The 25,735-nt window shown below is 48.1% G+C and overlaps 2 long non-coding RNA genes across 2 annotated transcripts; one reads left to right on the top strand and one right to left on the bottom strand.

The window, feature by feature from the left end:
• Positions 1-1,482: 1,482 nt before the first annotated feature.
• LOC140419536 (uncharacterized) lies at positions 1,483-5,597 on the bottom strand. Its single transcript, XR_011945847.1, has 2 exons — positions 5,439-5,597; positions 1,483-3,319 (listed from the first exon to the last, which is right to left on the bottom strand). It is a non-coding gene; the product is annotated as an uncharacterized lncRNA (long non-coding RNA).
• Positions 5,598-10,877: 5,280 nt separating this feature from the next.
• Positions 10,878-16,261, top strand: LOC140419534 (uncharacterized). Its single transcript, XR_011945845.1, has 2 exons — positions 10,878-11,021; positions 12,386-16,261. It is a non-coding gene; the product is annotated as an uncharacterized lncRNA (long non-coding RNA).
• Positions 16,262-25,735: the final 9,474 nt, after the last annotated feature.

Consider the following 25,735-nt stretch of genomic DNA (forward strand, 5'->3'; position numbering starts at 1 on the left):
AAGTCACTCAGCACCCTGATATGGAAATATATCGCCATTCTTTCACTGTCACAACATCCTGGAACTCCCTCCCTGACAGCACAGTGGGTGTACCTAACGTCAAGTACTGCAGCTGTTCAAGAAGACAACTCATCAGCACCTTCTGAAGGGCAACTAGGGACAGGCAATAAATGCTGGCCTAACCAGCAATGCCCACATCCCGTAAATGAACTTTTTAAAAACTGCCTTTGAGTAGCAGAGGAAACAGGAGGGTAGGAGCAGACCTTTTGCCCGCTCGAGTCCAAAGGTGTGCCGGTAAGGTGGATTGGCTGTGTTACATTGCCTCTGGGAGAGTCCAAATGTTTTGGTAGGGTTGCGGGTATTGGGCTGGAGCTTGGGCCTCGATAGGGTGTTGTTTTGGAGGGTTGGTGCAGACTCAATGGGCTGAATGGCCTCCTTCTGCAATGTAGGGATTGTATGATTCTTTGAGCCTGCTCTGCCATTCAACTAGATCATGGCTGATCTACCTCCAGGTTATTTTCCTGCACTGTCTCCACATCACCTCGATGCTTTTAGTATCTAAAAATCTGACCCTCCTCACAACACACAATTCCAGAGTTTTAGGTCAGCAGCAAACTTGGAAACATTACAACTGATCCTCAATAATAATCTTTATTATTGTCACAAGTAGACTTACATTAACACTGCAATGAAGTTACTGTGAAAATCCCCTCATTGCCACATTCCGAAGCCTGTTCGGGTACACAGCGGGAGAATTTAGAATATCCACATTACCTAACAGCATGCCTTTCGGGACTTATGGGAGGAAACCTGCGCACCCGGAGAAATCCCACACAGACACGGGGAGAACGTGCAGACTTCACACAGACAGTGACCCAAGGAGGGAATCAAACCTGGGGCTCTGTCGCTGTGAAGCAACAGTGCTAACCACTGTGGTACCATGTCACAACATCCAAATCACTGATATAGACAGCTTCCCTTTGATAAATCCACACTGACTCTGCTATTTTCCAAGTGTGCCGTTTTCACATCCTTTCGAATAGACTGACATCAGGCTAACAGGTCTGCAGTTCCCCATTTTCTCTCTCCTTCCGTCCTTCAATAGTGAGTGAACATTTTCCACCTTCCAACTGGAGGAACTATTCCAGAATCCATAGAATTTTGGAAGTTGATGACCAATGGATGCACCATCTCTACAGCCGCCTCTTTCAACACTCTGGGATGTAGATCCTCAGGGCCAGGGCATTTATCAATGTTCAATCCCATTAATGTTTCTCGTACTACTGTTTCCTAATACTAATCTCTTTATGTTCCTCATGCACTTGGTTCTCGAGTATCATTGGGATGATTTCTGTAAATTCCTGGGTTAAGACAGACACACATTTGTTTAACACTAAATAAAAACAGGAAATGTTCGATAAATTCAGCAGGTCAGACAGTATATGTGGAAAGAGGAACACAGTAAACATTTTGAGTCACATATGGCTTTTCTACAGAAATGATTGTTTATTTTTGCTGCCTCATTCACCATTATTAATTCTGTCTGGAATGAACACACATGTTTCTCTTTTTCACATATCGATCAAACCTTTTACACTCAGATTTTATGTTTCTCACTAGTTTTTTCTCATTTCGGTTTCCTCTTTCTTCATCAGTATCTTGGTTCTCTTTTGCTAAATACTAATCCTCGGTCTTGCTGCTTTTTTGGTTGCTTTATGAAAATGAAATGAAATGAAAATCGCTTATTGTCACAAGTAGGCTTCAAATGAAGTTACTGTGAAAAGCCCCTAGTCGCCACATTCCGGCGCCTGTTCGGGGAGGCTGGTACGGGAATTGAACCGTGCTGCTGGCCTGCCTTGGTCTGCTTTCAAAGCCAGCGATTTAGCCCTGTGCTAAACAGCCCCTCCTGAGCCTCTTCCTTTGATTAATGCAAACTTTCACTTCTCTGGTTAGTCACGGTTACATCTCTATTCCTGTTGGATTTTTGTTCTTTAAAGGAATGTACACTTGTTGTAAATTATGTATTAATCCCTTAAATGCTAGGTATTGCTTGTCTTCTGTCATAGCTTTTAATGTAGCTTCCCAATCTACCTCAACCAACTTTCCCCTCAAAACTTTGTAGAAACACCCAGCTAAATTAAACAAACAATCTTTCTAACCACCACAGTCCATCTCTAAGGCAACTTGGTGTTCCAAACAGAAATGCAAGCCAAATACCTTTTCCCTCCCAAATATCCTTTTGTGATTGAGTAATTTATGTGATTGACAGCAGCAATAATTGCCCAATCCATTCTCTGTAATCACTTGTGAACTCGCTGGTGTGTCTGCAGATGGGATAACTGAGTGAATCCTTTCCCACACAAGGAGCAGATGAATGGCCTCTCCCCGGTGTGAACCCGTTGATGTGTCAGCAGGTTAGATGACTGAGTGAATCCCTTCCCACACTCAGTGCAGATGAATGGCCTCTCCCCGGTGTGAACTCGCTGGTGCATCTGCAGGGTGAATGATTCAATGAATCCCTTCCCACACACTGAGCAGGTGAATGGCCTCTCCCCAGTGTGAACTCGCTGGTGTGTCAGCAGGTGAGGTAACTGAGTGAATCTCTTGTCACACTCAGAGCAAATGAATGGTCTCTCCCCAGTGTGAACTCGCTGGTGTGTCTGCAGACTGCATGTCCGACTGAATCCCTTCCCACACTCAGAGCAGGTGAATGGCCTCTCTCCAGTGTGAAGTCGCTGATGTGTCAACAGATTCCATGAGTGAGTGAACCCCTTCTGACAGACAAAGCAGGTGAATGCCTTCTCTCCACTGTGAACTCGCTGGTGTGTCCGCAAGTTGTTTAAATGAGTGAATCCCTTCCCACACTCACAGGTGAATGGCCTCTCCCCAGTGTGAATACGCCGATGAATCTCCAGCTCAGATGGGGAACGGCATTCCTTTCCACAGTCCCCACATTTCCACGGTTTCTCCATGGTGCCGGTGTCCTCGTGTCTCTCCAGGTTGAATGATCAGTTGAAGCCTCGTCCACACACAGAACCAGTGTATAGTCTTTCCTTACTGCGAATGGTGTGACATTTCTCAGGCTGTATTCCTGGTTAAAGCTCTTTCCACAGACAGTTTACTGAAACACTCTCTCCGGTGTGTCGCAGGGCTTTTTCAGTCACAAAATATTTCAAAAAAGACAGAACAAAAAAACGTTACCCCTTCTAGAGCCTGAGGCCAATGAGATTCAGGTCCTGATGAATTGAGCGACTCTACCAGATCTTGACGTGATGTTTGGTTTGAGATTTCTGTCTGGTTATTCTCACTTTCAGATATTCTGAAAAAGGAATTCACAAAAGTCAGCAATGTCAGTGCAAGACAGAAATTCAAAACAGACAATTCAGGATTCTACGGAACATTCTTTAATCACTTTTTCCTCAAAGCTGTAAATCTCCATCTCACTCACTCTGCTGTTTAGCACACTGGGCTAAATCGTTGGCTTTGAAGGCAGGCTAGCAGCACGGTCCAATTCCTGTACCAGCCTCCCCAAACAGGCGCCGGAATCCGGCGACTAGGGGCTTTTCACAGTAACTTCATTTGAAGCCTACTTGTGACAATGAGCGATTTTCATTTCATTTCATTTCCCTCTCGCTCTGTGGAAAATACACCCTCCAAATTCTCCAAAGATGCCAATTCATGCTGATCAACAGGTCCATACTCACCACTTCCTATCCAGGATATAGAGACCTGACAAGCTTCATGCAAGCTGCTAGACTATGGATGTGTATATTGTAGATTAAAAATGTGTATAGTACAGGATTGTATTGTCTGATTTGAGACACGGGGAGGGGGACATGAAGAAGGATGAGGTGCCGAAGAAATTTACCAGAATAGTTGCAGGGATGAGGGAATTTAGCGACAACTTGTAGAAGTTGGGGTTGTTCTCCTTGGTGTAAAGGAGGTTGAGGAGTGGGTTCATGGAGCTGTACAAATTGATGACAGGTTTAGGTGACAAAAGAAAAGCAGTTTACATTAGCTGATGGGTCGAGGGCTTGGAGAACAGATTTATGGTTTGATAAGAAATGGGGGAGGATTTGAGGAAGAAATTGTTTTACCCAGAGCCTGAACAAGATCCTAGAGGGTGGGCTGGGGGAAACCTGAGGTTTCCCTTGGCCCCCACTTCATTTGACAGCAGTTTCCAGACTTCCCACTCTCCACGCCTGGTTTCAGCAACCTGCCTCTCATGTTCACCCAGTTTTCTGAACCCTCTGTATTTCATTTTGTTTTTAAATGTCTTCCCACCTCTCCACTTGCCCCCCCCCCAACCCCCCCCTCTCCACTTCCCCCTCTCCACTTCCCCCCCCCAACCCCCCCTCTCCACTTCCCCCCCCCCAACCCCCCCCACTCTCCACTTCCCCCCCCCCTCTCCACTTCCCCCCCCCACACCACCACATACACACACACACAATGGTAACCTGCAGTTTCCAGGCTCCCCAGGCTTGCATTCACCTGCAGTTACCAGACTCCTAAACGACCCTCTTATTGACTGACCTGATTAACACTACACCCCTGTATGCTTCACCCGATGCCAGTGTTTATGTAGTTACATTGTGTACCTTGTGTTGCCCTATTATGTAGTTTCTTTTTTTTCCCATGTACTTAATGATCTGTTGAGCTGCTCGCAGAAAAATACTTTTCACTGTACCTCGGTACACGTGACAATAGACAAAATCCAATCCATCCAGTTACCAGCTCCTTCCCCCCACCTATGTTCACCCCGTTTCCAGGCCGCCTTCCAACCTTGTGTTCACCCATGGTTTCCAGCCCACCCCACACGTTTTCCCACAGTTTCCAGGCCCCCCCCTTCTGTTCACCAGCACTTTCCAACCTCCCTTCCCCAGTGTTCACTTTGTCAGCAGCACCAGATGCTCGCAGCAGAGGCTGATTCTGCACCGACACACTGGCCGCCTAGAATCGTGGATAGGGAGCTTTATGGAATGTTCTAGGTAAGTAATGTACCATTTACAGAATGAATTTCAGACAGGTCATTAATGTCTTGGCATTCCATTCGAGATTGGTGGTGGTGGTGGTGATGGGGTGCAGAGATTCAATATGCAAAATCATCACTGTCGGTCCAGAATAGAATTTAGAAGAAAAAACGTTTTCTCTTGGTTTGAGTTTGTTGTGAGAAAATCCTCCCCTTCTAAACCCTGTAAACCCCCGCACCAGCCTCCCCGAACAGGCGCCAGAATGTGGCGACTAGGGGCTTTGCACAGTAACTTCATTTGAAGCCTACTTGTGAAAATAAGCGATTTTCATTTTAAAAGCAGTTTCCAGAATCCATCCGTCAGTCCAGGAGAGAAATTCACAACATTCTCTCCTCCTGCCGACAGGACAGGGAGCACCGCGCATGCGCACTGCTACCCGCTGCCTTTACTCAAGATGGCGGCCGTTACCTCCGGCCTTTCATCAGCCTCAGCTTTGCATCTGTTGCCCGTTCTGTGTAAATGTGCAGTCACTGGGTTATTATGCGGCCTGTACAGGATTCTTCACCAGTTTGGAGATACGACTCTTCCCGCCCACAACAGACTCTATTCTTCCACGTCCACCTTCCGGCTCCACTCCTTTCTTACCTGATGTTGCTCCGACATCATCGCGGGCGACCATATTTAACTACACTGCGCATGCTCCAATAACGCGGCTGCGCAGTGTTTCCAGTAGTGAAAATCGGGAGCAGTCTGGGCCGCGGGGAATGATGGGTGATAGCACCGCCATTAAATGTCAATATTACTGCATGGTAAATGATGTTTTGAGATCCGTGTGGAATTGCAGCCTAAGGCCCCAGATATAAAATCAGCAATCAATTGTCGAACCCCAGTCTATTGGATTTCTGCCAGAGTGCTGTTCTGGGATTAGTTGAAATAACACAAAAAACTACCCAGAATCACAAAATTATCAGAGCAGAGAAGGAGGGCATTCAGCCAGTCATGTCTGACTCTTGGAAATAGCATTTCAATTAGTGCCATTTCTCCTGCCTTCTCCACATGACTGCACAATGTTTATTTTCAAATGATCATCGAATTCCTTCTTGAATGCCTGAATTGAACCTGCCCTGGTGGGAAGTGTCCCCCATCCATACCATAGCAGAGCAGTGTGCAGACGTGCTTCCACCCAGTGGATTGGACTGGATTGGATTTGTTTATTGTCACGTGTACCGAGGTACAGTGAAAAGTAGTTTTCTGCGAGCAGCTCAACAGATCATTAAGTACATGAGAGAAAAAGGAAAAAAAGAAAATACATAATAGGGCAACACAACATATACAATGTAACTGCATAAGCACTGGCATCGGATGAAGCACACAGGGTGTAGTGTAAATGAGGTCAGTCCATAAGAGGGTCATTTAGGAGTCTGGTGACAGTGGGGAAGAAGCTGTTTTTGAGTCTGTTCGTGCATGTTCTCAGACTTCTGTATCTCCTGCCCGATGGAAGAAGTTGGAAGAGTGAGTAAGCCGGGTGGAACGGATCTTTGATTATGCTGCCCGCTTTCCCCAGGCAGCGGGAGGTGTAGATGGAGTCAATGGATGGGAGGCAGGTTCGTGTGATGGACTGGGCGGTGTTCACGACTCTCTGAAGTTTCTTGCAGTCCTGGGCCGAGCAGTTGCCATACCAGGCTGTGATGCAGCCCGATAGGATGCTTTCTATGGTGCATCTGTAAAAGTTGGGAAGAGTTAATGGGGACAGGCCGAATTTCCTTAGTTTACTGAGGAAGTATAGGCGCTGTTGTGCTTTCTTGGTGGTAGCGTCGACGTGGGTGGACCAGGACAGATTTTTGGAGATGTGCACCCCTAGGAATTTGAAACTGCTAACCATCTCCACCTCGGCCCCGTTGATGCTGACAGGGGTGTGTACAGTACTTTGCTTCCTGAAGTCAATTACCAGCTCTTTAGTTTTGCTGGCATTGAGGGAGCGATTGTTGTCGCTACACCACTCCACTAGATTCTCTATCTCCCTCCTGCATTCGGACTCGTCGTTATTCGAGATCCAGCCCACTATGGTCGTATCGCCAGCAAACTTGTAGATGGAGTTGGAACCAAGTTTTGCCACGCAGTCGTGTGTGTACAGGGAGTAGAGTAGGGGGCTAAGTATGCAGCCTTGCGGGGCGCCGGTGTTGAGGACTATTGTGGAGGAGGTGTTGTTCATTTTTACTGATTGTGGTCTGTTGGTCAGAAAATTGAGGATCCAGTTGCAGAGTGGGGAGCTAAGTCCTAGGTTTTGGAGCTTTGGTATGAGCTTGGCTGGGATTATGGTGTTGAAGGCAGTGCTGTAGTCAATAAATAGGAATCTAATGTAGGAGTCCTTGTTTTCGAGATGCTCTAGGGATGAGTGTTGGGGCAGGGAAATGGTGTCTGATGTGGACCGGTTGGAGTGGTATGCGAATTGCAGTGGATCAAGGCGTTCTGGGAGTATAGAGGTGATGCGCTTCATGATCAACCTCTCGAAGCACTTCATTACGACTGACGTCAGGGCCACTGGTCGGTAGTCATTGAGGCACGTTGCCTGGTTCTTCTTTGGTACCGGTATGATGGTGGTCTTCTTGAAGCAGGTGGGGACCTCTGAGTGGAGTAGGGACAGGTTAAAGATGTCCGCGAATACCTCTGCCAGCTGGGCCGCGCAGGCTCTGAGTGCACGACCAGGGATCCCGTCCGGGCCTGTCGCCTTCCGAGGGTTCACTTTCAGGAAGGCCAATCTGACTTCGGAAGCTGTGATGGTGGGTATGGGTGAATTATGGGCTGGTGGGGCATTCGCCAGTGGATTGTTGGTTACCTGCTCGAACCGAGCATAGAATACATTGAGTTCATCGGGGAGGGGTGCACTGCTGCCAGAGATACTGTTCGGCTTCGCTTTGTAGCCCGTTATGTTGCTTAGTCCTTGGCACAACCGCCGAGAATCTGTCTGTGACTCTAGCTTGGTTTGATATTCTCTCTTGGCATTTCGGATGGCTTTGCGGAGCTCGTACCTGGATTTCTTGTATAGGTCAGGGTCGGCTGCCTTGAACACCTCAGATCTGTCCTTCGGTAGGGAGTCAATCTCGCGATTGAGCCATGGTTTCCGGTTGGGGAACGCATGTACTGCTTTCTTTGGCACGCAGTCATCCACACATTTGCTGATGAAGTCTGTGATGGTGGTGGCATGTTCATTTAAGTTGGTCTCTGAGTTCTTAAATATGGACCAGTCCACTGTCTCTAAGCAGTCACGTAAGAGCTCTTCTGTCTCCTCGGACCAGCACTGCACAACCTTCTTAGCTGGATTCTCCCGCTTGAGTTTCTGCTTGTATGCCGGGAGAAGGAGCACCGTCTTATGGTCTGATTTCCCAAAGTGCGGTCGGGGGATGGAATGGTAGGCGCCCTTGATTTTTGAGTAGCAGTAGTCAATAGTGTTGTCGCCCCTGGTGGGACAGGAGATGTGCTGGTGGAATTTTGGCAGTACACTCTTGAGGTTGGCCTTGTTGAAGTCTCCGGCCAAGATGAACAAGGCCTCCGGGTGTTCTGTTTCGTAGTTGTTTATTACTGTGTATAGTTCGTCCAGTGCCTTCCTCACTTCTGCCTGGGGTGGGATGTAGACAGCTGTGATAATGGCTGAAGTGAACTCACGTGGAAGATAATATGGGCGGCACTTCACGGTCAGGTATTCCAGGTCTGGGGAGCAGTAGGTCACCAGAGTCGCCACATCCAAGCACCAGGAGGAGTTGATGAGGAGGCAAACCCTCCCAACCTTCGCTTTGCCTGATGATGCCGTGCGGTCCGCCTGGTGAATTGAGAAGCCTTCAGGTTGTATGGCACAGTCTGGTGAGGCGGGGGTGAGCCAAGTCTCTGTGAAACAGAGCTCACAGCAGTCTCTTACTTCCCTCTGAGAGGTAAGTCTGGCGTTAAGTTCATCCAGCTTGTTTTCGTTCGCTTGGACGTTTGCCAGGTGTATGCTGGGGAGAGGGGTCCTGAAACCGCGTTGCTTCAGTCTAACCTGCAGACCGCCGTGTTTCCCTCGCTTTCTCGGTCGGCGGCTGCTGCTGGATGATCCTGGGATCCGATGGGAGAAGTCTGACCTTGTGGAAGGTAGGTGGTTGCGTCTGGCGGGGTCCAGGGCGCTGGCGGGGATCAGGGCGCTGTTTACGTATCTGGGGTCACATCTGGCAGGGTCCCGGGCACTGGTTGAGGTAGAGGGGTTGCGAGGGGGGCATGTTTGTGATCTGGATGGGTCCCGGCGTTCTGCGGGCACGGGAATACCTTGCAGCACGTTCCGGCCCTTGCGTGGGGTCGCCGCCATTTGGGGGGTCCTGGGTCGTGGGCAGGGGTTTCCTGAGGCAGGTTGGGCTGGGTCCCATGGTCTGTTCCCACACTGGGCGCTCCTGGGGTCGGATCTTGAAGTAGGCCCGGTCGGGCCACCATGTGGATTTTTGAGCATGTTTTGAGCAGTGTTTTGAGCATGTACGGTACCGTGTCAGTCAAGACTAGAGACATATGCTTCTCTCTCAAGTCCACAATGGGTAAATAGGGGGATTGTGGGGCAGAGGAACCAATTGATCCAGCGGAGAGACCCCGGAAACATGTTGTGTATACTTCAAACCCCGAATGGGAAGCTACCACTTTCCCAGTTGCCCCAAGAGCTCTCGGGAGGAAATGTCCCAGTGCCAAACCCAGAGCAGGAGGAGAGAATGTTGTGAATTTCTCTCCTGGACTGACAGTGTTGGAGTTTGGAAACTCCTTCTACAGGGGGTTAGAAGCGGAGGATTTACACAGCAAATACAAACCAAGAAAAATGGCTGTCTCCTCCTGAATTTCTATCCTGGACTGACTGAGGAATTTTGTAAACTAAAACAATTACAGCTGCTGGGATAGATTGAACAGATTGGGACTGTATGCTGGCACAGTGGTTAGCACTGCTGCCTCCAGGGCTGAGGACCCAGATTCGATCATGACCCCAGGTCACTGTCTGTGTGGAGTTTGCACATTCTCCCCTTGTCTGTGTGGACCTCATCCGCACAACCCAAAGATGTGCAGGTTAGGTGGATTGGCCATGCTAAACTATCCCTTAATTGGAAAAAAGAATTGGGTATTCTACATTTATTTTTTTAAATGAACATATTGGGGTCTATTTCATTAGAAAAAGGAAGAGTTAACAGTGAGCTGATGGAGATCTTTAAAATGATCAATGGATTGGACGGGGTAGATATGGAGAGAATGTTTCCACTTGATATTTCTTTACTCAGAGACTGGTGAGAATCTGGAACTAACAGGAAACCACTGAGGGCAAACAGAGATAATCTCAAAATGAAATCAGATGAATCCGTGAGAGAAAAGGGTATAGAAAGATATCTAAAAATATATATATTTTATTAGATCTTTCATTTTTTTAGAAACAAGTGGAGCTTAATAATTCCTCATTTTGTATCTATTTTCGATATTTATTTGGAAAATGTTTTACTTTTCTGCCCTGACAATAGTTAAGATAACATTCTTCGTCTTTAATAGGAATCAAATTCTGGTGCCTTCGTACTTTAAGATTCCCAGTGTCTTGTTTAGATCCCTCCACAGTTCAGGATCCACTCAATCATGAGAATTTTATCTAGGTGGTCTGTATAATTTGTTTCTAATTTCATTGATTTCTGCCGCAGCGCACCCCATGAAAATAAAAACATTCATTGGTCACTGAATTAAACTTTCAATGGCGGGTACTTTGCCCAGTATGCCCCGCGGTGGGGAATGCCCTCTATTCACACCACAGGAGCGTAGTGCGCAGGCGCAATACCGCCCAGTGTTGGAGCAGGCGCACTGCTGGCGATGCTGAGTCTCTTGTCAGTCGGATCTCCAAACTGGTGAAGAAGCGGAAACGCAGAGGAATTTTGGATCCGTGGATGGACGGGGAGGGAGCCGGTGCCTGGACGGGGAGGGTATATAAACACCTGCTGAAGGCCTCAAGACCCGAATACGAATCTGCGGGTCCCTCGTTTGCAGTTCTGGGTCTTATCCCGGAAAAAGGGCAAGGTGACCGGCCGCCATCTTGATTCACCGGGGCGAGAGCGCATGCGCTGGTTTCTTGGTGGGCGGAGCTTCAGCGTCTTTGTTCGCACCTGGGTCCTCGTGCCTAAACCGCCAAACTTCCAATTGTCTTCCCACTCCCGGTTGTGCACTAAGGCGGACTTTCATCGGTTTCCACAGCTAATAACTCCTGGAACTGGTTGCTAGTTCGTTATATCGTGCTTATACCTTGAGTGGTGCCCCACATAACAGCAAGCGTGGCTGACCAGGAGTTTCTCCCACTCTTACCGTCAGACATTCCAGAATCATCATAGAATTTACAGTGCAGAAGGAGGCCATTCGGCCCATCGAGTCTGCACCGGCCATCACAAAGAGCACCCTACTGAAGCCCATGTATCTCCTCTATCCCCGTAACACAGTAACCCCTACTTAACATGTTTTGGACACAAAGGGCAATTGAGCATGGCCAGTCCACCTAACCCAAACATTGGCATGTTTGGAAGTATTTGTAGGTTGACACACTCAACCTATTTGACCGGATTATGAACACACCATCCTTGGTCATCAAGTCCTGGGGTAGGAGCCGAATCCGGAGCTTCTGGCTCAGAGGCAGGGACACTGCTCCATGAGCAGCCCCCCCTCCCAGTCTATTCAGCAGGCTGCAGGTGATGTCTTTGGCCTCAACGAGTCCATGGGCCAATTATATATTCAGTGTGAAAGGTTGCAGCTCTGGTATAGCTACCTGAAGGGTCTGTTCCTCAATGTTTGGTTACACTTCAGCCGCATGCTCCTAATCTTTGGCTGCCCAGTGTGAAAGGGACTAGGTAAGTCAGAGGATCTTCTTTGGGGCCTGACTCAAACAGCAATTTGTTGGACTTGGTTGAGTCAGTCGCATGGTGGTGAGGGTGACACCGGCTGAATATAAGAAATAAGAGCAAAGTAGGCCAATCAGCTCATCGAGCCTGCTCCACAATTGAATAAGACCATGGCTGAACTGATTGTGGCCTCAGAGCCACTTCCTTATCTTCCCTCATAAGGGCTGCCGGCCTCTCGTCCATGGTCATGTCTGTGTCTGGGTGGGTCTGGGGAAGGAGCATGCCGTGTCCACCAGTACGGTTCATAACCTCCACCATCAGTGGGTACCTCAGGGTACAGAGTGTCTCATAAACACTGGTAAAAACACTCTGGTTTCACAAGGAAGATTTCCTTTGCTCTTGGTAAAGCTGTGTTGCCTATTTCGGGCTCTTTTAGTTTGATTGGACAACATGTTTGGGGGATCAAGAGAAGAATGTTCCAGAGAAACTAGAATTGTCTGTTCTGAATTTCTATCCTGTACTGACAGTGATGGCTTTTGTAAACTCTGTTTACAGGATATTAGGAGATGTTTTGTAGGTGGAAACTCCAACCAAACATCACATCAACATCTGTCGGTCTCACTCGATTCATTGGGACCTGAATATCATCACGCTTTGAATGTGGGAGGCAAAATCTTTGTTCTGTTATGGGAAAAGATTTCAAACATCAGTATGACTGGAAAAGCAGCGAGACCCCCCCCCCCCCACCCCCACCAGTGAGATTGATCCAGAGAACTGACTGTAAAGAGCTTTAACCAGTTACACAGCCTGAAAAAAATCACATCATTCAGGAGAAACCATACATGTATTGTGTGTGTGAACGAGGAACTGTATGTCCAACCTGAAGAGACACAAGGACGTCTGCACAACGAAGAAACCGTGGAAATGTGGGGACTGTAGGAAGGGATTCCTTTGCCCATCCCAGCTGGAAGCTCATCGACGCAGTCACACCAGGGAGAGACCATTCACCTGCTCCGTGTGTGGGAATGGATTCACTCTGATGTCCAGCCTTCAGTTACACCTGCGCGTTCACACTGATGAGAGACCTTTTAAATGTTCTAACTGTGAGAAATGCTTTAAAATTTCACCAGATCTAATTAAACACCACTTTGTTCACACGGACGAGAGACCGTTTGGGTGTTTTCAGTGTGAGAAGAGATTCAGACGGTCGTCTCACCTCATTCAACACCAGCGAGTTCACAGCGGGGAGAGGCCGTACATCTGCTCTGTGTGTGGGAAGGGATTAATTTCATCGTCTGACCTGGTGACACACCAACGGATTCTCACAGGGGAGAAGATATTCACCTGCTCTGTGTGTGGGAAGGGCTTTACTCAGTCATCGAACCTGCAAACACATCAGAAAGTTCACACTGTGGAGAGGCCGTTCACCTGCTCTGTGTGTGGGAAGAGATTTGCTCGATTATCTCACTTACTGACACAACAGCGAGTTCACAAGTGACTGTGGAGGTTAGATTCTGGTGTTAATCACATCCTTCATTTGTTTTTGTTGCTGTTAGTAACTCCTGTAACTGGGCCGGAGTTTAATATTCCGGATATCTGTTCAATAAATAAGTGTCCATTCTCCCCGTGTTTGCGTGGGTTTCGCCCCCACAACCCAACAGATGTGCAGGGTAGGTGGATTGCTCATGCCAAAATGCCCCTTAATTGGGAAAAAAAAATTGGGTACTCTAAAATTATTTGATGAAAGCTCGTCAGATTCTGTGTTATCTTGACAGATGAAGAGAGGATGTTTCCCCTCATGGGGGATTCAAGAGGGAGTGGGCAGATTGTCAGATTAAATGGTCCCCCATTGATGATGAGAAATGTCTTCCCTCAGAGGGTGGTTAGTCTTTGCAATTCTCTTCCCCAGAGAGCAGTGGAGGCTGCATCATTAAATATATACAAGGCCCAGTTAGAGTTTTGATCGAAAAGGGAGTCGAGGGTTTTCATAGAATTTACAGTGCAGAAGGAGGCCATTCGGCCCATCGAGTCTGCACCAGCTCTTGGAAAGAGCACCCTACCCAAGGTCAACACCTCCACCCTATCCCCATAACCCAGTAACCCCACCCAACACTAAGGCCAATTTTGGACACTAAGGGCAATTTATCATAGCCAATCCACCTTAACTGCACATCTTTGGACTGTGGGAGGAAACCGGAGCGCCCGGAGGAAACCCACGCACACACGGGGAGGATGTGCAGACTCCGCACAGACAGTGACCCAAGCCAGGAATCAAACCTGGGACCCCGGAGCTGTGAAGCAATTGTACTATCCACAATGCTACCGTGTGGGTGACACGCAGGATAGTGGAGCTAACAAAACAATCAGATCTACTATGACCTTATTGAATGGAAGAGCAGGCTTGATGGGCCGAATGGCCTGCTCTTATTTTCTATGTTATGGTCTCTGTGTCGAGGACATGAAGCGGTGTGTATTGATCTATTGATCAACATGAATTAGCACATTGAGGAGAATTGGGAGGTGTAGATAAGTGAGAATGTGGGAGACGGAGTTTTGGGGAATGAGAGTGGAAAGAATGTTCCAGAGAACCTAGAATTGTCTGTTCTGAATTTCTCTTCTGTATTTACAGTGATGTCATTTGTAAACTCCTTTTATAGAATATGAGAAGGGGAGGATTTGGGGACAGAAATCTCAGAACAAACGTCACATCAAGATCTGACAGTCACTCGATTCATTTGGACGTGAAAACCATCAGGCATTTTAACATCAGTGTGACTGGGAAAGCTCCGAGACCCACACAACACACAGCCGAGTGAGAGTGTTCCAGTGAACTGACTGTGGAAAGAGCTTTAACCAGTTACACAGGATGAAAATTATAACACCATTCACAAAGGGGAGAAACCGCACACATGCTCTGTGTGTGGATGAGGCTTCAACTGATTGTCCAGCCTGGAGAGATAAGGACACCGGCACCTTGGAGAAACCGTGGAAATGTGGGGTCTGTGGGAAGAGATTCAGAACCCCATCTGAGCTGGAAACACATCGACGCAGTCACACAGGAGAGAGGCCGTTCATCTGCTCCAAGTGTGGGAATGGATTTGCTCAGTCAGCCACTCTGCTGACACACCAGCGGGTTCACAGCAGAGAGAGGCTGTTCATCTGTTCTCAATGTGGGAAGGGATTCACTAATTCATCCACTCTGCTGAGACACCAGTGAGTTCACACTGGGGAGAGACCGTTCATTTGCTGTGACTGTGGGAAGGGATTTAAAGATTCCTCCACCTTGCTGACACACCGGTGAGTTCACACTGGGGAGAAACCGTTCACCTGTTCAGGGTGTAAGAAGGGATTCCGTGATTTATTCATCCTGCTCACCCACCAGCGAGTTCACAGCGGAGAGAGACCATTCAGCTGCTCTGTGTGTGGGAAGAGATTCACTCAGTCTTCGAATCTGCAGAAACACCAGCGAGTTTGTTCTGGACTGAAGCCTTTCACCTGCTCGGAGTGTGGGAAGCGATTCCGTGATTCATTCCATCTGCTGACACACCAGCGGGTTCACACAGGGGAGAGGCCGTTCGCCTGCTCCATGTGTCAGAAGAGATTTACTCATTCATCCACCCTGCTGACACACCAGCGAGTTCACACTGGGGAGAGGCCGTTCACCTGCTCCATGTGTGAGAAGAGATTCACTCATTCATCCACCCTGCTGACACACCAGCGGGTTCACACTGGGGAGAAACCGTTCACCTGTTCTGTGTGTGGAAAGGGATTCACTTGATTTTCAAATTTTCTGAAGCACCAGCGAGTTCACTCTGGGCAGAAGCCGTTCAGCTGCTCCCAGTGTGAGAGGGGAATCATTGATTCCTCCCACCTGCTGAGACACCAGCGAGTTCACAAGTGATTACAGGGGCTGGATTCTGCTGTTGTTAATAATAATCTTTATTATTGTCACAAGTAAGCTTACATTAACATTGCAATGAAGTTACTGTGAAAAGCCCCAAGTTGCCACACTCCGGCGCCTGTTCGGGTACACAGAGCGATAATTCAGAATGTCCAATTCACCTAAGAAACATGTCTTTCGGGACTTGTGGGAGGAAACTGGAAGAAACCCATGTAGACACGGGGAGAACATGCAAACTCCACAGACAGTGACCCAAGCTGGTAATCGAATCCTGGTCCCTGCCACTGTGAAGCAACGTGCTAACCACTGTGCTGGCATGCCACCCATCACATCCAGGGCTGAACTATGTTCACTCTGACTGTTGGTGAAGTGGACAAGGGGCTGTTTCTGCTGGACTGGCCGGTTTTACAATTTTGCTTCCAGTCGATGTTCTTTCAGCCTGGGAGTGCATGTCTCCACTAAAATGATCTGCAAAAGCAGAAATAGTAAATTAATTTTAACCTGGATAGTAAATATTGTTTTTCCAACGACTAGAGGCGTCTTGTCTTACATCCTCATTCCGAGTGTTGGCAATCTGATCAATCTTTCTCCACTGATTTCTCCACTACTCTCACTGCCTGTCCCATCGAGAGGTCAGTCCACATTCTGATATTATCCACCCAGGCCATTTTGGGCCTTCCTTGTACACGGTTTCCTGGTGACTGGAGGCCGGAGTCCAGTGGCGTACCACAGGAACCTGTGATGGGTTTGTCATGGATATAAATGACATCGGTGACTATGTGGTGGGGGGTTTAGGATCAGTACGTTTGGATGACACAAAGATTAGCCGGGTGGTTACTAGTGAGGTTGAGTGTGTTGGGTTATAGGAAGATATAGATGGGATGGTAAAAATGGTAAAAATTGGCAGATGGAATTTAACCTGGTAAAGTTCGAGATGATACACATTGGAAGGAGTAATATGACAAGGAAGTATTCAGTGAATGGCCTGACACTGGGAAGTTCCGAGAAACAAAGAGACTTTGACGTGTTTGTTTAGAGATGACTGAAGGCTGAAGGGCAGGTTAACAGGTTGGTGATAATGGCATATGGGACACTTGCTTTTATCAGTCGAGGCGTAGATTACAAAAGCAGAGAGGTCAGAGAGGGGCTTTTCACAGTAATTTCATTGAAGCCTACTCGTGACCATAAGCGATTATTATTATTATTAGGTCGTGTTGGAGTTGTATAGAACTTTGGTGAGGCCACAGCTGGAGTACTGTGAGCAATTGTGGTCGCCACATTATAGGAAGGATGTGATTGCACTGGAGAGGGTGCAGAGGTGATTCACAAGATGTTGCCTGGGATGGAACATTTAAGTTAGGAAGAGAGGTTGGATAGGCTTGGGGTGTTTTCGCTGGAGCAGAGAAGACTGAGAGGCAACTTGATCGAGTGCACAAGATTATGTGGGGCATGGACAGAGTGGATAGGGAATAGCTGTTCTCCTTAGTTGAAGGGTCAGTTACGAGAGGTCACAAGTTCAAAGCGAGGGGCAGGGGGTTTAGGGTGGATTTGAGGAAAAGCTTTTTTGCCCAGAGGGTGGTGACGGTCTGGAATGCACTGCCTGGGAGGGTGGGAGAGGCGGGTTGTGTCACATCCTTTAAAAAGTACCCTGTAAATTAAAATGGGAAAATGTGTCATTTGAACCATGGGAGTCCAGAAAAACTTGAGATTTTAAAAAGTAAAGGATAAGTCCCACAAAGGGATAACAGCAGCAGCTTGTTTGAAATACAGATAGCTTCACAGGCATTAAAGAACACAGCTAGGGACAACTCATCCTGTTTTTCAAGTTAAAAAGACATTCGATCAATTTAAATTCTTAAGTTATATAAAAGGGAACAGTATTTCACACTTCCTTAGAAGTGCATTATTTTACTGAACAGTTAAAAAAGGAACAGCCAGGATCTTAGGTTTAAATTGGGGGATAAATGTTAGGCATGAAACCTTGCTGACGCTAGTTAAAAATGAAACAACTGCTTTCCAGATAAAGAAACACACAAGGTGGAACGTTTATACCATAATTTTCACATTTTTGACGTTAAAACCTTTTTAGCAAATAACCAAGCCGGATAAGGTTAGAGTTACAGGGGGCGACCTGCCGCTGACACCAGCTGACCCTTAAAAGTGCAGAGGCGAACTGCCTCGATCAACACGAGTTCTTACCCAGTATCGAGACTGAAAAAACATCACTAGAGACAGATATCAGACAAGCTGCTGACGAAGCAACAAACAAATTTAGTACCTGCCAAAGAAATGCATTACACTTCCAGTGGCAGCCATGGAGGAGGAGGTCGCACATTTGATAGCTCCTGCCTGTAACAGACTTTTGGACCTTTTCCCCCTGTTTTTCTTTTGATTTTATGGGATAAATCAGTGAAAAGTGAGACAGTAAGGAGAAATCCTCCTCCGGTGTGTGGAGAATTGACCAGAAGTGGCCGCGTGAGACGACAAAGTCTTATAAGGGAGACGCAAGAAGAGCTGGTGACACGGGACAGCATGGTGGAGGGCAAGGGCCGCGGGGAGGCGGCACAGTGATCGACGGAGCAGCTGGTGAAGTTTTTTGAGGATTGCTTCGCCAAGCTGAAGAAGGACACGCTGAACCCGATTAATGCTTCGATTGATCAAGTGGTTCAGAATCAGGAAACCCACGGGAGAGCGATCCAGGAGGTGGAACAAAAGTTGTCCAAGCACGAGGAGTATATAACCGTGCTGGAAAGCAAGGTGGGGATGATGAACGACCAGCAGAAAAGAATGCAGGAGAAGCTGGAGGACCTGGAGAATAGGTCCAGGAGGCTTAATCTCAGAATTGTTGGCTTTCCTGAAGGCAGTGAGGGATCAGATGTGACGGACATGTTGGAGAAGTTGATGGGAGCTGGGTCATTCCCTCGGACCCTGGAATAGGACAGAGCGCACAGAGCCCTCGCGAGGAAGCCCAGAGCGAACGAGCCGCTGAGGGCCATGGTGGTACGTTTTCACCGTTTCATGGAGAAGGAACACGTTTTGCGATGGGCCAAGAAAGAACGGAGCAGCAAGTGGGAGAACTGTGAGTTGCGCATCTATCAGAACCTGGGAGCGGATTTGGCCAAGAGGCGAGCTGGGTTTAATCGTGCAAAAACGACCCTCTTTAAGAAGGGGGTGAAGTTAGGGATGCTGTACCCTGCCCGTCTGTGGGTCACACATAAGGAACGGGACTTCTACTTTGAAACGCCAGACGAAATATGAACCTTTATTAAAGAAATTAAGCTGGAGGCGAATTAAAAGACACTTAAGCCTTGGAGAAGAACTGTGGCAGTGATTTGTGGTGCTGGATTGTATAAATGTAAGTATCTCTATGTAAAATAATGGGCTGTGTGGATGGTTAAACGTTATCTGTCTTGCAGGGACCTTGTTAGAGGGGGGGATGGGCTTTGAATTTAGTTCTGCTTTTTGGGTGACAATTTTTCTACAGTGACCGTTTCTTCACTGTTTTTTCTATTGTTTGTTTACTGGGGAATGTGATGCTTTTAAAATGTTTATTCATGTGAGGGGGGGAGAGAGAGAGAGGAGAGTACAATAGGGAGACAGACTGCTAGGTGCCAGGGGCGGGAGCTATCGAGTCAGCATGGGTCAGCTGACTCTTAGAAACGCAGTGGGGGGTGAGCAGGTGTTAAGCAGGAGCTTGACTTGGAGCATTGGGTTTCTAGTGTTGTTGCTAGAGGGGAGGTGCTTTACTAACAGGGAGGAACTGTTACTAGGGGATAAATGGGAGGTCGGGAACGCGACAGCCCGAGTGGGGACTTGAGGAAGTGGAGAGCGCGAGCTCGAGGCTAGCCTAAAAAGGGTGATGGCTAGGGGGTGCGGAGAGGGGGGGGGGAAAGGAGGTTGGAAGTCCCCCGTCCAGGCTGATCACATGGAACGTGAGAGGACTGAATGGGCCGGTCAAGAGGGCTCGCGTGTTTGCGCATTTGAGGGAACTGAAGGCGGACGTGGCAATGCTACAAGGAACACACTTAAAGGTTACAGACCAGACGAGATTGAGGAAGGGGTGGGTATGCCAAGTGTTCCACTCAGGACTGGACTCAATGACCAGGGGGGTAGCGATCTTGATCAGCAAACGAGTGGCATTCAAGGCAGGAAGAATCGTGTCAGACAAGGGGGGTAGGGACATAATGGTGAGTGGGAAGCTGGAGGGGGTGCGAGTGGTACTTGTGAACATATATGCTCCGAATGGGACGACGTGGAAGTTATGAGGCGGGTGTTAGGTAAGATCCCAGACTTAGTGTCACATAACCTGATCATGGGATCAGTCATTGATCCGGAATTGGACCGGTCAAAATCCAGGACAGGGAGGAGGCCGGCTGCGGCAAAGGAATTAAAGGGTTTTATGGAACAAATGGGGGGAGTAGACCCATGGAGGTTTGGACGGCCGAGGACGAAGGAGTTTTCCTTTTTTCACATGGCCAAAAGGTATACTCTCGCATCAACTTTTTTGTTCTGAGCAGGGCGCTAATACCGAAGGATATTGAGTATTCGGCAATTGCAGTGTCGGATCATGCCCCGCACTGGGTGGATCTACGGGTTAGTGTGGAGAGAGGGCAAACTGTGGAGACTGGATGTGGGGCTGCTAGCGGACGAAGCGATCTGTGGGCGGGTTAACAAGTCCATCCAGAACTACCTGGAAACAAATGATAAGGGGGAGGTCTCTGCAGCGACGGTCTGGGAAGCTTTGAAGGCAGTAGTCAGAGGGGAATTAATCTCGATACGGGCCCACAGTAAAAAGGCAGAACGGGCTGAGAGGGATAGATTAGTGGAGGAGATACTCCAGGTATACAGGAGATACTCGGAGGCCCCGGACGCGGGGCTACTGAAGGAGCGGCGGAGGTTGCAGGTGGAGTTTCGGTTGTTGACCATCGGGAAAGCAGTGGAACAGTTCAGGAAGGCAAGGGGGGCGATCTATGAGTACGGGCAAAAGGCAAGCAGAATGTTGGCACACCAGCTCAGGAAAAGAGAGGCGGCTAGGGAGATACGTAAAGTAAAGAGTAGACATGGTAATACTGTCCTAGACCCAGCGGGGGTGAACGAGGTGTTTAAGGACTTTTACAGTAAATTATATGAGTCGGAACCTCCGGTTGGGGTGGAGGGGATGAGGCAATTTCTGGATCAGTTGAGGGTCCCGAGGGTGCAGGAGGACCTGGTGGAGGGGCTGGGAGCCCCAATTGAGATTGAGGAAATAATCAAGAGGCTGGAGGGCATGCAGTCGGGCAAGGCCCCAGGGCCTGACGGCTACCCGGTGGAATTCTATGAGATGTTTTCAGAGATATTGAGCCTACTGCTGGTGAGGATATTTAATGAAGCAAGAGAGAAGGGAGTCCTCCCCCCAACAATGTTGCATCAATTAACCTTGCAACAGATTAACTTACTTACCTTGCAGGTCAGCTGTTGAGTTCGGGAGTGAGAGCTGGGACCTTAGAATCAGCGCGGGAATTTTGAAAAAGCGCGGGGGCTGCGAGGCAGAGGGGACCATTTAAAAGGTCGCTGTCTGTGGTGAGGTGAGTACAGATTAACTTACTTACCTTGCAGGTCAGCTGTTGAGTTCGGGAGTGAGAGCTGGGACCTTAGAATCAGCGCGGGAATTTTGAAAAAGCGCGGGGGCTGCGAGGCAAAGGGGACCATTTAAAAGGTCGCTGTCTGTGGTGAGGTGAGTACAGATTAACTTACTTACCTTGCAGGTCAGCTGTTGAGTTCGGGAGTGAGAGCTGGGACCTTAGAATCAGCGCGGGAATTTTGAAAAAGCGCGGGGGCTGCGAGGCAAAGGGGACCATTTAAAAGGTCGCTGTCTGTGGTGAGGTGAGTACAGATTAACAACTAGCTTACCTTGCAGGCCAAGTCGATTTCAGCAGGAGCGGAGCAGGCTAGTCCATTTCAGCGGGGCAGTGCGGAAGTGATTTCTGGGAGGTAAGTTTCTCCTTTAAATAATTTTTTTTAAAAATTCTAGTGTTTAAGGTGGGAACAGGAAGTCGACCCACGGACTTCTGGGAAGACCCTCACCAATAAATTCTGGTGGAGAGGAAACCCGAGACACTACACGTGTAGTGTCTCCCACCCGCCCTCCTCCTCTAACCTAATAATAAAACCCTTTGGTGTGAGGTAAGTACCATATTTTATTATTGTTATTAATAATATTTTTTTTTTATATATAAAATTTTTTTAATTTAGTTGTTAGCCAGATCTTGGTAGAAAGTTAGAGGAATGGCAGGGAAGGGAGTGCAATGTTCCTCCTGCAGGATGTTTGAGGTGAGGGATGCCGTTAGTGTCCCTGCTGATTTTACCTGCAGGAAGTGCTGCCATCTCCAGCTCCTCCAAGACCGAGTTAGGGAACTGGAGCTGGAGTTGGAAGAATTTCGGATCATTCGGGAGGCAGAGGGGGTCATAGATAGCAGCTTCAGGGAATTAGTTACACCAAAGATTGGAGATAGATGGGTAACTGTAAGAGGGACGGGGAAAAAACAGTCAGTGCAGGGATCCCCTGCGGTCGTTCCCCTGAGAAACAAGTATACCGCTTTGGATACTTCTGGGGGGGGACGACTTACCAGGGGTAAGCCATGGGGTACGGACCTCTGGCACAGAGTCTGTCCCTGTTGCTCAGAAGGGAAGGGGGGAGAGGAGCAGAGCATTAGTAATTGGGGACTCTATAGTCAGGGGCACAGATAGGAAATTTTGTGGAAGCGTGAGAGACTCACGTTTGATATGTTGCCTCCCAGGTGCAAGGGTACGTGATGTCTCGGATCGTGTTTTCCGGGTCCTTAAGGGGGAGGGGGAGCAGCCCCAAGTCGTGGTCCACATTGGCACTAACGACATAGGTAGGAAAGGGGATAAGGATGTCAGGCAGGCTTTCAGGGAGCTAGGATGGAAGCTCAGAACTAGAATAAACAGAGTTGTTATCTCTGGGTTGTTGCCCGTGCCACGTGATAGTGAGATGAGGAATAGGGAGAGAGAGCAATTAAACACGTGGCTACAGGGATGGTGCAGGCGGGAGGGATTCAGATTTCTGGATAACTGGGGCTCTTTCTGGGGAAGGTGGGACCTCTACAGACAGGATGGTCTACATCTGAACCTGCGGGGCACAAATATCCTGGGGGGGAGATTTGTTAGTGCTCTTTGGGGGGGTTTAAACTAATGCAGCAGGGGCATGGGAACCTGGATTGTAGTTTTAGGGTAAGGGAGAATGAGAGTATAGAGGTCAGGAGCTCAGATTTGACGTCGCAGGAGGGGGCCAGTGTTCAGGTAGGTGGTTTGAAGTGTGTCTACTTCAATGCCAGGAGTATACGAAATAAGGTAGGGGAACTGGCAGCATGGGTTGGTACCTGGGACTTCGATGTTGTGGCCATTTCGGAGACATGGATAGAGCAGGGACAGGAATGGATGTTGCAGGTTCCGGGGTTTAGGTGTTTTAGTAAGCTCAGAGAAGGAGGCAAAAGAGGGGGAGGTGTGGCGCTGCTAGTCAAGAGCAGTATTACGGTGGCAGAGAGGATGCTAGATGGGGACTCATCTTCCGAGGTAGTATGGGCTGAGGTTAGAAACAGGAAAGGTCACCCTGTTGGGAGTTTTCTATAGGCCTCCAAATAGTTCTAGGGATGTAGAGGAAAGGATGGCGAGGATGATCCTGGATAAGAGCGAAAGTAATAGGGTAGTTATTATGGGAGACTTTAACTTTCCAAATATTGACTGGAAAAGATATAGTTCGAGTACATTAGATGGGTCGTTTTTTGTACAGTGTGTGCAGGAGGGTTTCCTGACACAGTTTGTTGACAGGCCAACAAGAGGCGAGGCCACATTGGATTTGGTTTTGGGTAATGAACCAGGCCAGGTGTTGGATTTGGAGGTAGGTGAGCACTTTGGGGACAGTGACCACAATTCGGTGACGTTTACGTTAAGGATGGAAAGGGATAAGTATACACCGCAGGGCAAGAGTTATAGCTGGGGGAAGGGAAATTATGATGCCATTAGACGTGACTTGGGGGGGATAAGGTGGAGAAGTAGGCTGCAAGTTTTGGACACACTGGATAAGTGGAGCTTGTTCAAGGATCAGCTACTGCGTGTTATTGATAAGTATGTACCGGTCAGGCAGGGAGGAAGGTGCCGAGCGAGGGAACCGTGGTTTACCAAAGAAGTGGAATCTCTTGTTAAGAGGAAGAAGGAGGCCTATGTGAAGATGAGGTGTGAAGTTTCAGTTGAGGCGATGGATAGTTACAAGGTAGCGAGGAAGGATCTAAAGAGAGAGCTAAGACGAGCAAGGAGGGGACATGAGAAGTATTTGGCAGGAAGGATCAAGGAAAACCCAAAAGCTTTCTATAGGTATGTCAGGAATAAGCGAATGACTAGGGACAGAGTAGGACCAGTCAAGGACAGGGATGGGAAGTTGTGTGTAGAGTCTGAAGAGATAGGCGAGATACTAAATGAATATTTTTCGTCAGTATTCACTCAGGAAAAAGATAATGTTGTGGAGGAGAATGCTGAGCTCCAGGTAAATAGATTAGATGGCATTGAGGTACGTAGGGAAGAGGTGTTGGCAATTCTGGACAGGCTGAAAATAGATAAGTCCCCGGGACCTGATGGGATTTATCCTAGGATTCTCTGGGAGGCCAGGGAAGAGATTGCTGGACCATTGGCTTTGATTTTTATGTCATCATTGGATACAGGAATAGTGCCAGAGGACTGGAGGATAGCAAATGGGGTCCCTTTGTTCAAAAAGGGGAGCAGAGACAACTCCGGCAACTATAGACCGGTGAGCCTCACGTCTGTAGTGGGTAAAGTCTTGGAGGGGATTATAAGAGACAAGATTTATAATCATCTAGATAGGAATAATATGATCAGGGATAGTCAGCATGGCTTTGTGAAGGGTAGGTCATGCCTCACAAACCTTATCGAGTTCTTTGAGAAGGTGACTGAACAGGTAGACGAGGGTAGAGCAGTTGATGTGGTGTATATGGATTTCAGCAAAGCGTTTGATAAGGTTCCCCACGGTAGGCTATTGCAGAAAATACGGAGGCTGGGGATTGAGGGTGATTTAGAGATGTGGATCAGAAATTGGCTAGCTGAAAGAAGACAGAGGGTGGTGGTTGATGGGAAATGTTCAGAATGGAGTTCTGTCACAAGTGGAGTACCACAAGGATCTGTTCTGGGGCCGTTGCTGTTTGTCATTTTTATCAATGACCTAGAGGAAGGCGCAGAAGGGTGGGTGAGTAAATTTGCAGACGATACTAAAGTCGGTGGTGTTGTCGATAGTGTGGAAGGAAGTAGCAGGTTACAGAGGGATATAGATAAGCTGCAGTGCTGGGCTGAGAGGTGGCAAATGGAGTTTAATGTAGAGAAGTGTGAGGTGATTCACTTTGGAAGGAAAAACAGGAATGTGGAATATTTGGCTAATGGAAAAGTTCTTGAAAGTGTGGATGAGCAGAGGGATCTAGGTGTCCATGTACATAGATCCCTGAAAGTTGCCACCCAAGTTGATAGGGTGGTGAAGAAGGCCTATGGAGTGTTGGCCTTTATTGGTAGAGGGATTGAGTTCCGGAGTCAGGAGGTCATGTTGCAGCTGTACAGAACTCTGGTACGGCCGCATTTGGAGTATTGCGTACAGTTCTGGTCACCGCATTATAGGAAGGACGTGGAGGCTTTGGAACGGGTGCAGAGGAGATTTACCAGGATGTTGCCTGGTATGGAGGGAAAATCTTATGAGGAAAGGCTGATGGACTTGAGGTTGTTTTCGTTAGAGAGAAGAAGGTTAAGAGGAGACTTAATAGAGGCATAATGATCAGAGGGATAGATAGGGTGGACAGTGAGAGCCTTCTCCCGCGGATGGAAATGGCTAGCACGAGGGGACATAGCCTTAAACTGAGGGGTAATAGATATAGGACAGAGGTCAGGGGTAGGTTCTTTACGCAAAGAGTAGTGAGGCCGTGGAATGCCCTACCTGCTACAGTAGTGAACTC

This window comes from Scyliorhinus torazame, chromosome 5 (genome assembly GCF_047496885.1).
Source record: "Scyliorhinus torazame isolate Kashiwa2021f chromosome 5, sScyTor2.1, whole genome shotgun sequence".
NCBI classification, from domain to species: domain Eukaryota; kingdom Metazoa; phylum Chordata; class Chondrichthyes; order Carcharhiniformes; family Scyliorhinidae; genus Scyliorhinus; species Scyliorhinus torazame.